At 40.9% G+C, this 13121-nt stretch overlaps 2 long non-coding RNA genes across 2 annotated transcripts; both read right to left on the reverse strand.

The window, feature by feature from the left end:
• Positions 1-318: 318 nt before the first annotated feature.
• LOC138527138 (uncharacterized) lies at positions 319-1296 on the reverse strand. The gene is made up of 3 exons (XR_011283818.1): positions 867-1296; positions 632-770; positions 319-508 (listed from the first exon to the last, which is right to left on the reverse strand). It is a non-coding gene; the product is annotated as an uncharacterized lncRNA (long non-coding RNA).
• Positions 1297-5354: 4058 nt separating this feature from the next.
• On the reverse strand, positions 5355-6135 carry LOC138527471 (uncharacterized). Its single transcript, XR_011284022.1, has 3 exons — positions 5903-6135; positions 5668-5806; positions 5355-5544 (listed from the first exon to the last, which is right to left on the reverse strand). It is a non-coding gene; the product is annotated as an uncharacterized lncRNA (long non-coding RNA).
• Between the last annotated feature and the right edge of the window lie 6986 nt (positions 6136-13121).

Here is a 13121-nt window from a genome sequence, read left to right on the forward strand (position 1 = left end):
GAAAGTTATTTGAAATATTTATTATTTAGACAAAGAAAATCCTGATGAGCATAAAGGTTGTAATAACAAAGAAGTATAACAGAAATTGTTAAAACACTCACAGTTGTAATTCACAATTTTGTTTAAAGAACAGAAAACAATCAATTATTCTTTTTATGAGAAACAGAAAAAAATATTTTTTAAAATAGGTTCTTCTTTGTTGTAAAGTCACAAAGAAGAAATAAAAAAGGAATGGAGTACTAGTGGAGAGAAGATATATGGACGGTTCTTAAGGTAAAAAGTTCTTCCTTCTCTACACAAAACAACCGTATCCTCTCAAACTCTAACTCCAATATTCCTAATGACAGGTCTGCCTACGTGTAGGTGTCAAAAAAATATTTCAAGAAAAATCAAGGTTGACATCATCACAACAACGTTTCGGCTGAAATGCCGCCTGTCTGGCCATAGTTTCTTTACATAGTTGAAAGTTGCCTTCCTCAGGGCGAAAGAACCTCACAACAGTTTAACCCTGTGGGGAAGCAGACATGAAAGAAAATGGAATTAAATTTAAAAGCATAATGGGAGTGAACTCCAAAATTTGAGTAAAGTTGCCCTTGTTGTTTAAAAGAGAATAAATTAGGAAATCAATTACCTCAATTTTGTAGGCTGTGGAAAAGTTAGAAATACAGGCGTGAAAACGGGCTCAGGGGCCCACAACAGTAATGCCTGAAGAGCGGAACCAACAGGGCCCTTGGTGTAACTGCATCGGGTCAGGTTGGAAAAAACAACAACTGAAAGGGAAGGGGGAACTTATCAGAATAAAAGTGAAGAAAAGTACAAATAGAGGTTATCCAAATGGGGAGAGGAGTGTAGAGGTATGTACTCACATGTGGATTAAATCCTGTAACTAGATAGCATGCACAGTTGAAAGGTGCAGTCTGCGGAGTATATAGTGCGGAGAGCACATGCGTCGGGTAGGCTAGTGTGGTCCCATATCACTGGCATAAAAGGTGTACAGCCTCTGAAAAATAGAAAATGATGAAAAGTGTTAGAGGGATGGACAGATATATACTGTAAACACTAAACTGTGTTTAAGAAAGAACCCACGAGAAATCGTGTTAGAAGAATGGACGGATATATGCAGTAAACACTAAACTGTGTTAAGGAAAGAACCCACGAGAAAATCGCGTCTTACCTATAACGACTTGACCAAAGTATAATGCAGATGTACGAGGGGAACAGCCTTTCTTGAAAACCTCTCGCAACACTCTGCAAAGCGAGCACGAATGTTCATATAGCCTAAAGAGGGCAGGAGGCCTAACTCGCCATTTCATTGGGCCTAAAAATAAGATGTGTGGATAGGCTCAGAGCTGCCCCACCTGCATGTCACTCACTTGGGTGGATACAAAAGGGCGCCATGACAGCGGCCTCTGTAACGTCAACTAAGAGAAGCTGCCGCGCCGGAAAGCAGACAGAAGCCTGCGGAGAAGCGTCCGGCTGGGGAGCAGAACACATGCTGCTGGAAGGAGGCAGCCGCCCGCAAGGCAAAACCCAGGTGTGGGATGGAAGCCAAAACATGTTAAATTGGACTGAAATCCTCATTAAGTCCATTAATGTGAGTGGATAAACGATGGATCCATCGAGCCTCCTTCTGTAGGAGGCAGTGGGTTATGTTGGGCGTATTTTTGACCACATCCAGAATCCACCATAATATGTCATTAGCAGAGTGCTGTAGCTCAATGTAGTGACTTACTAGGGGTGCGGTAAGTGTTTTACACCTGATTCTAGATCGATGTTCTGATATTCTAATATGTACCGGTCGTGAAGTTTGACCAACATACCGAAGGCCACATGGGCATTGGATGCAGTATACCACATGTGCGGTTTTGCAGTTTGTCATAGTGGTAAATGTCCATGTTTTTGGCCCAATTTTGAACTCCTTCATTTTCCTGGTGAATTGACAGACAGAGCAAGATCCACAAGGGAAATGCCCTGTGGTGGTCCTCAGGTCCCACAGTCCTATTCTAGGGGCGGCTTTCTTAAGGGAAGAGTGCACAAGTTTGTCACGAATATTGCTGCCCCTCTTGAAAGCAAAGCGGGGAGGAGGTGTGTCTGGCAGATTTATTTTGACAATGGGCCAGTATTTCGAGATGAGTTTTTTAATCTCGAAGGTCTGAGGCCCATGGGTCAATACACATGTCATCTGTGAATTGTTCTTATCCAGTACTGAATTGGAATTTTGTTTGGGCGTTAGCAAATTGTCACGGTCAGTAAACCGAGCCCTTTTGTACGCTTGTGTGATCAATCGTTTAGGATAACCTCTGTCTCTAAGGCGACTGCTAAGCTTATCTGCTTGTTCATAATAATCAAATAACTCGGAACAGTTTCGCCGGATCCGGAGAAACTGGCCATAGGGTAGATTATCCCTAATATGTCGAGGGTGATTGCTGGAGTAATGTAGGAGAGTATTATGAGCTGTGGTTTTACGGAAAAGCGAACACTTCAATTTTCCAAAATCATCTTTAATTATTAAGTCTAGAAAAGGGATCTGAATATTGCTAGACTCCATGGTGAACTTGATATTATGATCAACGTTATTCAACCATTCAAAGAAGAGTATTAGCTCGGCTTTGGTGCCTGTCCAAATAAATATGATGTCATCGATATATCTCTTCCATTTGGTTATAGAATAGCGGAAGGGATTGGTGGAAGATAGAATGTGACGAGTTTCAAATTTGAACATAAAGAGAATCGCTAGGCTCGGCGCAAAAGCAGCCCCCATAGCCGTACCTTTTACTTGTAAGAAAAACTGGCCATTAAATTCAAAATAATTTTTGTTGAGAGCTATGGCCATAAGTTCCAAGATGAAGTTATGTGGAACGCGATCCTGAGAATCATATTCCAGGAGAACTTCTCGCATGCATTCTATTGCTTGATCTTGTGACATGCTAGTATAGAGGGATTGGATGTCCATTGTCACCAGTAATTGAGTAGTGTTGTCAAATTCAAGATTTTCAAAGATAGTAATAGTGTCAGTCGTATCTCTGAGGTATGTCTCAGTTTTTACGCTAATAGGTTTCAGAAATACGTCAATAAATTTGCAAAGTGGTTCTAAAATTGAACCACAGCCTGACACTATTGGTCTTCCGGGTGGGTTTTCCTGATTTTTATGTATCTTAGGTAAAGAATACATAGTCGGAATACGACTTTGACTGGTAATGAGAAATTTAGATTCTTTTTCCGTAATCCATTTGCGATCTAAAGCAAATTGTACTACGCTTTCAATTTCTGTGCGAATGTCTCGGGTGGGATCCTTCCTAAGTTTCTTATAGCTGACATCATCTTGTAATAGCGTGTCCATCATGTTGATATATTGAGCCTTAGACATAACTACAATTCCACCTCCTTTGTCTGCAGGTTTTATGACAATGGAGGGGTTGTTAGATAGTTCAGTGAGAGCAGAGTTTTCTAATTTAGAGAGATTATGTCTAAGAGATTTCTGTTTTGAATTACTTTTGAGTTTGTCTAAATCTCGAAGGACACATTTTTCAAAGGTCAAAATTTCTCTTGTGACTTCATTGTCTTGGGGCTTGAAGGTTGAAGGGGCTCGTAAGCCAGTGTCTAGTTCCTGCTCATTTCCTCCATGTTCATTAAAGAAAACTTTGAGGCGCACTGTTCTAAGGAACCGGCGAACCTCAAGTTCTGTTTCAAACCAATCCGTTTTTTGTGAGGGCACAAATGAAAGCCCTTTCGAGAGAACTTTAATCTGAGGAGATGTAAGATCAATTTTAGCAAGATTAAAAATTGGTATGTCGCTTTGTTCAACTACCTGTTCAGACGACGCCGTCCGCGAAATTGGCGGCGCGATTGTTGATAGGGGGGAAACCATGGTTGCCCCCAGAAAGGCCCTCCGGGGCCACCTCTGCCTAAAAAAGGCTGCGGTGGTAAAAAAGGTTGTTGGGGTGGGTGATTTCCAAAGGCTTGTGGTGATTGACGGTCTTGTCTGGCCTGACCGTCTAAGCTGTTACTGCTAGAATTGGAAAAAGACACCCACCTGCATCTGCCTTTATTTCGTGGTTGGGAAGTTGACTGTGTTTTGGCGGCTTCAATATATTCCTCTGTGATATATGGGAATATTTTATCCACTTTAAATTCCTGTATGTCAAACTGAAGTTTCTTTGTTTTTTTGCTTAGAGTGGTCGACTTAAAGTCGTCAAAGAGTTTATTAGTTTTCACTAATTGTTCACGAGCATTAGAGATAGTAGTGTTCTCTAAAAAGGTTTTCTCTTCCTTTTCAAGCTCCTTCTGTATTTCTGCCCCGAGACGCTGGGCAGTTGTTATGGTAAGGACCATAAGGTCCCTACTGCATTTAATGGCAATGTGGCTAAAGGTAGTAGTGTATTCCTTGTCTGTAAGAAACAGACAAGGTTCATTGCGAACTATCAATCCCGCCGGGATGGTGTCAGCCCTTAAATACTCACGGAGGAAATGTCCATGGAGTTCTGTCCTAAAATGCTTTTTTTTGAGTTCCAATATGTCGTCACAACATATGGATTGGGCAACCCCCACTCCTGATCCTAATTGATCAAATAAAGACGGGCCTCCTATAATCTCAGCGGTTTGTTCAAGCGAATAGCTGAAAGTTTGTGCTTCTGCCATTCCGTATTGCTTGACCAATGGGATCCCAACAGTGGGGATGCAGAACTACCAAGGGTAGGCCATGGAAGCCACTCCCACAGCCAATGGAAAAAAGAGGTTATAAATACCTGCCTCTGAAAAACATAAATTAAGTGTGTTCTTCAGGAATCCTCATTAATTGCGAGATAGCTATAAAGAACGATCCCCAAGCAACCAGGTTGCTGAATATCCAAACAAAGAAAGAGGGGGGGGATTTGCCCCATGAGCAGAAAAGGAGGGGACAAAAGACCAAAATAACACTGTAGATCCCTTACTGCTATGTATCAAAATCAACATGATTAAATTGTTCAAAAAAGTACCAAACTCTGGTATCATGCATTTTTATGAAATTCTCTGAAAACAAAAAGGGCAAATTTCTAGAAAGTTATTTGAAATATTTATTATTTAGACAAAGAAAATCCTGATGAGCATAAAGGTTGTAATAACAAAGAAGTATAACAGAAATTGTTAAAACACTCACAGTTGTAATTCACAATTTTGTTTAAAGAACAGAAAACAATCAATTATTCTTTTTATGAGAAACAGAAAAAAATATTTTTTAAAATAGGTTCTTCTTTGTTGTAAAGTCACAAAGAAGAAATAAAAAAGGAATGGAGTACTAGTGGAGAGAAGATATATGGACGGTTCTTAAGGTAAAAAGTTCTTCCTTCTCTACACAAAACAACCGTATCCTCTCAAACTCTAACTCCAATATTCCTAATGACAGGTCTGCCTACGTGTAGGTGTCAAAAAAATATTTCAAGAAAAATCAAGGTTGACATCATCACAACAACGTTTCGGCTGAAATGCCGCCTGTCTGGCCATAGTTTCTTTACATAGTTGAAAGTTGCCTTCCTCAGGGCGAAAGAACCTCACAACAGTTTAACCCTGTGGGGAAGCAGACATGAAAGAAAATGGAATTAAATTTAAAAGCATAATGGGAGTGAACTCCAAAATTTGAGTAAAGTTGCCCTTGTTGTTTAAAAGAGAATAAATTAGGAAATCAATTACCTCAATTTTGTAGGCTGTGGAAAAGTTAGAAATACAGGCGTGAAAACGGGCTCAGGGGCCCACAACAGTAATGCCTGAAGAGCGGAACCAACAGGGCCCTTGGTGTAACTGCATCGGGTCAGGTTGGAAAAAACAACAACTGAAAGGGAAGGGGGAACTTATCAGAATAAAAGTGAAGAAAAGTACAAATAGAGGTTATCCAAATGGGGAGAGGAGTGTAGAGGTATGTACTCACATGTGGATTAAATCCTGTAACTAGATAGCATGCACAGTTGAAAGGTGCAGTCTGCGGAGTATATAGTGCGGAGAGCACATGCGTCGGGTAGGCTAGTGTGGTCCCATATCACTGGCATAAAAGGTGTACAGCCTCTGAAAAATAGAAAATGATGAAAAGTGTTAGAGGGATGGACAGATATATACTGTAAACACTAAACTGTGTTTAAGAAAGAACCCACGAGAAATCGTGTTAGAAGAATGGACGGATATATGCAGTAAACACTAAACCGTGTTAAGGAAAGAACCCACGAGAAAATCGCGTCTTACCTATAACGACTTGACCAAAGTATAATGCAGATGTACGAGGGGAACAGCCTTTCTTGAAAACCTCTCGCAACACTCTGCAAAGCGAGCACGAATGTTCATATAGCCTAAAGAGGGCAGGAGGCCTAACTCGCCATTTCATTGGGCCTAAAAATAAGATGTGTGGATAGGCTGAGAGCTGCCCCACCTGCATGTCACTCACTTGGGTGGATACAAAAGGGCGCCATGACAGCGGCCTCTGTAACGTCAACTAAGAGAAGCTGCCGCGCCGGAAAGCAGACAGAAGCCTGCGGAGAAGCGTCCGGCTGGGGAGCAGAACACATGCTGCTGGAAGGAGGCAGCCGCCCGCAAGGCAAAACCCAGGTGTGGGATGGAAGCCAAAACATGTTAAATTGGACTGAAATCCTCATTAAGTCCATTAATGTGAGTGGATAAACGATGGATCCATCGAGCCTCCTTCTGTAGGAGGCAGTGGGTTATGTTGGGCGTATTTTTGACCACATCCAGAATCCACCATAATATGTCATTAGCAGAGTGCTGTAGCTCAATGTAGTGACTTACTAGGGGTGCGGTAAGTGTTTTACACCTGATTCTAGATCGATGTTCTGATATTCTAATATGTACCGGTCGTGAAGTTTGACCAACATACCGAAGGCCACATGGGCATTGGATGCAGTATACCACATGTGCGGTTTTGCAGTTTGTCATAGTGGTAAATGTCCATGTTTTTGGCCCAATTTTGAACTCCTTCATTTTCCTGGTGAATTGACAGACAGAGCAAGATCCACAAGGGAAATGCCCTGTGGTGGTCCTCAGGTCCCACAGTCCTATTCTAGGGGCGGCTTTCTTAAGGGAAGAGTGCACAAGTTTGTCACGAATATTGCTGCCCCTCTTGAAAGCAAAGCGGGGAGGAGGTGTGTCTGGCAGATTTATTTTGACAATGGGCCAGTATTTCGAGATGAGTTTTTTAATCTCGAAGGTCTGAGGCCCATGGGTCAATACACATGTCATCTGTGAATTGTTCTTATCCAGTACTGAATTGGAATTTTGTTTGGGCGTTAGCAAATTGTCACGGTCAGTAAACCGAGCCCTTTTGTACGCTTGTGTGATCAATCGTTTAGGATAACCTCTGTCTCTAAGGCGACTGCTAAGCTTATCTGCTTGTTCATAATAATCAAATAACTCGGAACAGTTTCGCCGGATCCGGAGAAACTGGCCATAGGGTAGATTATCCCTAATATGTCGAGGGTGATTGCTGGAGTAATGTAGGAGAGTATTACGAGCTGTGGTTTTACGGAAAAGCGAACACTTCAATTTTCCAAAATCATCTTTAATTATTAAGTCTAGAAAAGGGATCTGAATATTGCTTCCAATCAAAATTGTGGAAAGCAGCAATTGGCTCATGAAACCGCATGCGCACAGACATTGTACATGCACTCTCACTCTTTTGGAGTCGTCGCGTGCCGCAATGTGCCTGCGCCGGGCCTTGTGCCGTTCCTGCTGGTCCTCGGAATCAGTGTGTGTAGCAGCGTCCTTGTCCTCGTGCTGGTACCAGGGCTTTGTGCTGCTCAATGCTGATACCTCATCTGGAGAATATACACCTCGGAACAGCAGTGTTCTGGAAGCTGGTCACTGAAAGGCTACACTGCTGCTCTTATGCTGACCGCAGAGTGTGCACTGTGCGGCTTTCTGTTGCTAGGCAACTGATAAGATGCAGGAAACTCTTTTCTTTAACACGTCATGTGGGAATGGCGGGGCGTTATACGCATAAAAGAGACAAAGGACTAGCGGGAACATGCTCTGCATGGGAAGCTGAAGTTCTTGGAATACCTGATTAGCCTCTGTCCACTGAAAGTGCGCTTCCTCTTTCATAGGCTTGGCACCCTCAAAATGGCACCCCTTACTGAGACTGATGTTTTAAAAAAATCTAAAGTTTAGGTTTTGTCAATAGCACATTTATAAGGGGCAATTTAGTTGAATCCTGCCTTTTCGTCCACTTAACTTTGTGTAGTTGGAAAAGGGAGGTTCTATGCAGAAGTGAAACTTAAAGCACAAGCATACAAAATGGCGCAGTCTAAAAAAAGAAAAGCATTGTCAAAGCCAACAGTTTTGCCCTGTGTGTCCCACCGGATAGGAAGATGCATGGAATATTTACCATTCAAAGATGGCCAGCTTGTTTCCAGAGAGCTTCCTTGGAAACAGTCATCCAATGGAAGAGCTCACACACAATCAAAGAGTTGGAGATAGGCAGGAATGGGTGGGATTAGCCATAGGAATTACATTGACTAGGGCAGGTAATGGGAGGGATTACAACTGTGTATCCCTCCTCAAATATCATCTCCATTGGAAAAGCATTACAGACCATTATTCAAAGCCCATATTTGAAGTTATTATGTTACAATAGTTTCAGCTTTTAAGGTAGCGCTTTCAGCACCACATACTAGCCCAAAACTAAACAGTAATTACGGTAAATTATTTTAATATAAAATATAAGCAGTAGACACTCTGCTTATATTTTATATTGAAAATAGTAATCTTAATTCCTTTTTAAAGAGTATGGGGCCCACCTGGACATCCTTAGGGCCACATTAAGGGGGCCAGCCCCCCAGTTTGAAGTCCACTGGCATAACGTAAACCTTTTACACATTTTGTTTATGGTACACCCCATTTTCATTAATTTGTATTGAGGAGGGGAAGGCATCCCGTACGATTCCGTCGCCCTCTTCATCTTCACCATAAAAATATTACAGCATTTCACTGGCATGGATTTTCATGCCAGCACAAATGCTGTGGATTCCTATAGAGTCTGTCTGCTTTTTACACCAGCAAAAAGCAAGCAGATTCATAAGAATGCATTGTAAACACTGCCGGCCATAGCACCTCATTATTAAAGGCTGTATCAGGTCAGCAGGTTTGTAATAGATGATGCCATTGCGCCAATGCAGATTGCGCCATACATAAACAAATCTCCTAAACATTTCGACTGCCATGATGCATGATGTCATCTCGTATTAGCGGGTCGCAACATACATAAACCAACAGAGATTGTAACATGGCGACCTTGAGAATACTTGTGGGACTCAGTGCTGAAATACAGACAGTGTAAAAAGTCTATCAGGAGGCAAGCATTATACAGAAAACTAGGACTGACAAATTAGAAAAAATCATTGGGACTTTTTTAGTGGCATTTAGTACTTTATTCTATCCATTCAGACTATATTGAAACAATTCTGAACTTCTAATCTAACTTGAGACTCTGTGCACCCTATTTGGGTTTTGCTAAGGTAAGCTTTTATGTTGCACTTTAACTGAACCTTTCCTATTAGCTCAGAGAAATGAATCCATGAGTTATAGCTTTTCTATTTTCTCCAATAGATCATACTTCAATAGTTTTGAAACTCACTCAAGAGAGGATTAATTAATGAATGAATTACTATTCGGAATTCTTCGCTAGTAATAATGACAATATAAAAAGCTTATTTAAAGGTAAGCGTGTATTTAGAATCTTGGTCTAACAACTTACTACTAGCTTCAATTAACTTCTAAGAATTTAAGAACTGATATGAAGCTCTTCTCTTTTCAACAAAATTGGTTGACTAGCTTGAAACAATCACTTAAGAGAAGATTTGCACAGGAATAGTCATAACCAATCATTGAATATATGAAGCCCAATGAATGTAATTGAAGAACGATGAGGAAGCAAATAGCCAAATGATGATGCAATGATTCAGTTTATAAATATGACTCTCGGTTTCATTGCCATTTGCCAAATAATGATTGGATATTTGTATCTTTTCATTTCTATTGTCTCTTTTTTCACAGATTACTTTCTTTTACCATGAGCACTTGGTTTCAACATATGTAACAGTTTTGGATTAGCCTAGACAAAGCCTGTATAGGTGAAATACATGCCCGTTCACTAATAGGTGAGTGTTGGGTGGCTGCGTTTGTTTCGACTTTGTCTATCAAAGAAGTAAACAATTCTTTTTGATACAAACTAGATGTCTTTGAAATTATTTTTTCAGTAATAATTGAGGATTATAAATAATTGACTCTTTCTGGTCACATCGCACCCTACTAAAGGAGATTGTTCTTATTCTTACTTTAATGTTGTGCTGTTGTGTGTTAGCAGCAAACACTGCAGTCAGGTGAAGCGTGATCCAAGCGTGATCCAGACCATAATCCGATACAATTATGAATATGAATATGTTCAGACTTTAAAAGTGGGGTTCGCACAAGTCTTCCCTTAAAGGGGAAGTTCACTCACATATGGTATTATCCCAAAAGATTGGCAATGATCGGGGGAGCCCGGGAAACTTTTCATAAAAAACACAGAAATCATAAATACAACTTTGTTGTATTCATGATGGCGGTGGCTTTCGCTTTGAGACCGGGAGACTCAAAGCAGAAGCCACTGCCATCATAAATACAACACAGTTGTATTAATAAATGCCGTGGTTTTCTTTTGCAGTTTCCCCAGAGGAGCCTAGGAAACTTAAAAAGAAAAACAAGGAAATCATGAATCCAACAAGGTTGTATTCATGATTGTGGTGGCTTTAGCTTTGAATCTCCCGGGCTCCCCCGAATCAGGGCAGCCCGGCAGACCCAAAGGGAAAGTCACCGCAATCATAAATACAACACGGTTGTATTTATAAATGCTGTGGTTTTCTTTTTAAGTTTCCCGGGCTCCCAGGGTAGCCCGGAAAACTTAAAAAGAAAACCACGGATATAGTAAATACAATAATGTTGTATTTATAAATGCCAGTATTTTTACTTTGAGTCTCCCGGGCTCTCCTGGCTCGGGGGAGCACAGAAGACTCAAAGTGAAAGCCACTGCAATCATGAATACAACAAAGTTGTATTTATAATTACAGTGCTTTTAGATCTAAATAAAAAAATCTAAAGCACTTACCAGCAGACAGGATCCTGATTGCATTCTCTGCTCTCCGGCAATAATGAAGCAAAAGCCAGCCAGCTGTAATAAACAAAAGCTACAAGTAGGTGGCTTTTGCTTCATTATTGCCGCAAGGCAGAGCTTAACACAAGCACAGGAGGCTCATCCATTTCACAAAATGGATGCCTCTTGGTGCTTGAAATGTTTCAGTTTGAGCCTCATTTGGTTCAAAACCTTAGATAGGAACTTTGTTTAAAAACCTGTTTTATATATGTTTTTGATTATGGCCCATCTTTTGAGCCAATAACATTTTTGAGTGAACTTCCCCTTTAACACATTCCAGATAGATTATATCCTAATTAAGCATGTGCATGCTTTAACCTTGGATTGTGGGCTAATTCTCCAAGACAATCAGCCTTCCAATTACCGTGAATTTTGTACTACATTTATATATATATGTATATATATATTACACGGCCTGCGGTAGCAGTCGCGTAGTTATGGTTAAGTTGCTCAACCCAGAGGAAGCACACTTTTTGTGCAGCTTATAACTTTACCCCTCCAAGATGAATCTTCACAAACTTTGCATAAAAAGTATATGGTCCCGTCATATTGATTCTATGAAGTTTGGTGAGGTTTCATGTAGGGGGGCAAAGTTAAAGGGGGAGTCCCAAAATGTGTGTTTTTCCCATAGATGCAATGGAAAACAAATGTTGCTGATGCCTACAGCCCAAACCATTGGATGAATGTTCACCAAATTAGCACCAGGAGTGGTGGCTTGGTCCCAAAATTGTGCTTTTTAAAATTTGGTGTAAATCCGTACAGTATTTTTTTTAGAAATGGCCAAAAAGTAGGTTCAAATAAAATTGTGATATCTGGGTTCGGTCTGCAGACTTACTTCCCTGTTCGGCCTGCTGACGGGCCTCCAATTGGTCCATGGGCAGTCATGATGCCCGCAGACATCAGGCGCGCTTGCTGATTGGATGTTGAAAAGCGTGAGGTGGTCATATTTTTGGGAAATGCCTGCCATGTAGGAATCGCAGACAACCGCCATTCTCTGCGAACATCGCATTAAAAAACATATTAAAAATCACGACATTACACTTGTCAAACAAATTAAACAATATATGGGGCGGTGAGGGATGATGAGGATGGGATAGGGCCATAGAAAGCCAAGAAATGGGCGGGTCTTCACCTCTGAAGTCTGCAAACCATTTGGGGACAGCCCTGGGATGACTGCGGACATCTAAAATGTTCACGGGCATCCATGCATATTTTTGCATTACAGAGTTGGTGAAAAGCAGTTTTTGGATGTGTATAGCTTTTGCTCCACTCAATGAAACTGTATGACATTTTGTGATATTATTTTAGACATGACCTTAAATGGTTCTAGCAAGTTTGGTGCTGTGGTGCCAAGAGGGAACAAAATTAGAGGAGCGGCCCGAAAACATTTGAAAGGCTTATTCATTTGGTGCTGTTTCACAAATTTGCACAAAGGTTTGCAAAATGATTTAAGACCCAGATTTGAATGATTGTGCAAATGATGGTGGAATTTTGTGAAGAGGGGGCAAAATAAGAGGGGGGTTTAACATTTTTAGAAGGGTTATAACTTTGTTGCCATTTGACAAATGTGCACAAAAGATTTTAGAATGATTAAAGCCCCAACTTTGAATTTTTCTGCAAAGTCTGAATGAAATTTGTTAACTGGGAACTAAGTTATATGACTATTTTGTGTATGTACATTTTGACACTTTTCCAAAAATATAACATGGATGGATTTGCAGGAAACTTGTGCAAGCACCATTGGCAGGGACTTGAAAGCATGGTTTTGCAAATGTGTCTGTGTCTGTGCCTTACATTTTGAAAAGTGTCCTAATGTGGGTACAATAAATAGTGATATACCATTGGCGACTGAGGTATAACCGGTGGCCATGGGCAGTGGCCAGATTGTCTGAGTCATAGCCAAATTCCATGACTCAGATACTCTGACTACTGTCCATGGCCATGGGAGACTGGCAAT

Source organism: Ambystoma mexicanum, chromosome 1p, assembly GCF_040938575.1.
Source record: "Ambystoma mexicanum isolate Mex_15411 chromosome 1p, UKY_AmexF1_1, whole genome shotgun sequence".
In the NCBI taxonomy this organism is placed as follows: domain Eukaryota; kingdom Metazoa; phylum Chordata; class Amphibia; order Caudata; family Ambystomatidae; genus Ambystoma; species Ambystoma mexicanum.